This window comes from Solanum tuberosum, unplaced genomic scaffold (genome assembly GCF_000226075.1).
Source record: "Solanum tuberosum cultivar DM 1-3 516 R44 unplaced genomic scaffold, SolTub_3.0 scf01127, whole genome shotgun sequence".
In the NCBI taxonomy this organism is placed as follows: domain Eukaryota; kingdom Viridiplantae; phylum Streptophyta; class Magnoliopsida; order Solanales; family Solanaceae; genus Solanum; species Solanum tuberosum.
Window position 1 is genome coordinate 19,409 of NW_006240068.1, and position 1,653 is coordinate 21,061.

General features: G+C 28.9%; 1 pseudogene; it reads right to left on the reverse strand.

Moving 5' to 3' along the window:
• The window catches only part of LOC102591672 (uncharacterized), a 4,917-nt pseudogene extending 4,086 nt beyond the window's left edge, over positions 1 to 831 (reverse strand).
• Between the last annotated feature and the right edge of the window lie 822 nt (positions 832 to 1,653).

Sequence of the window (1,653 nt, forward strand, 5' to 3'; positions counted from 1 at the left end):
TTAAGTAATGATAAAATTCATCTTTGGACTTCATCCATATCTGCTTTCCTTAGCTCCCTTGAATTGGAATAAATCATTAACTGGTCTCTTGCATAGTAGCTCCATATAGGGTTTCCGTTTAAATAATTGTTTGCTAATTCTTGTATAATAGTTGATATACCAATTATTCTTTTGTTGCCATAAAAACTTGGTATCTCTAATTTGCATACCTCTTCTTGTTTTCTGATGTCCTCGGGTATAATCATATCTTTAGTTAGTCATATCTTGATAACCTGTATTGGAGGTTTTATTTCTTCGTACAATATCTCCACTGGTGCAGTGTAGAATTTTATATAAAATAAATTTCCTTTTGTAACTCTTTTGTATCTGACGAATGCTCTGTGTAGTTCCGGTATTCCACTAACTTCTTCTCCGTCATATGTGTACACGGTATTTAATAATCCGTAGTTGTAACATGTTCTTACTAAATTAGCGTTAGTTTTTGGTCGTGCAATTAACTTGTTATATCCTTGTAACTTTTGTCTCAAATAATCCTGGTTTGATTCTTTTGTAGTTGATCGGGGGTTGAGGTATAAATAAGTTTGAATTTTGTGTATATTTTCGATATAGGTTCGTGTGATGTAGTAATATGTCTGTTTCTCATTTTGGTTTTGCAAACTATCTGTGTATGTATATGTTTGCGATTTAAGTTAGCATTTTTATTTTGTTTATCGCTAACTTGTTTGCTTGTACCTGCAGCTGTATCTAAACAAATGTTATGCGTTTTAAGGAGTTTCTCAGCGTCTCCTTTTAGCTCTGGCTTTTTTCCGTCTTCCGATGTTGTATCTGCAGCTGTATTTAAACAGATGTTATGGGTTTTAAGGAGTTTCTCATCGTCGGTGACCCTGCTGAATAGCTTTAGACTTCAGATTATCTTCATTAGTCTTTAGCTTTTGTATCTCATTGTTCATACTGCTCTGATACCATTTTTCGGTGCGGAACTAGTAGTTGAGGAATTTATAGAAGTGGTAGTGTGGTAGGTAAGTAATTTATTTCAACCATTTTTATTATAATTTTTTTTGTTAAGTGTCTTAATCTTGATATCTCTTTAATATTATTTTATGTTATTGCGGAATTCATGGTAAAATGTAATAGTACATATTGTAATATTCTTTTGATAGTTATTTTAATCTGAATATTTCTTTAATATTATTTTTTGTTATTGCGGAATTCATGGTTCATTGTAATAATACCTTTTGTAATATTCTTTTGATAGTTGTTTTAATCTGAATATTTCTTTAATATTATTTATGATATATTCCAATATTGTAAATATTCGTTCATTTTAATCTGAATTTATTTCTAAATCGTACCATTCTATTCTTGTTATTTTTTCCATAGATTCTATTTAGTATTGTAAATATTCGTAGTTCATTTTAATCTGAATTTATTTCTAAATCGTACCATTCTATTCTTTCATTATCTAAATATAGATCTTGTAAATCTATTTCATACCATTCTTGATTTAATATATCTTCTAATTCGTAGTTATCAAATATTTTTTCCCATATAATTCTTCTTAATTCAATTATCTCTATACCGTTAAGTATATATAAGATTAAAGTTTCATAGTTTTTTATCATTTCATCATGCATATATGTAGTCATGTTCGTT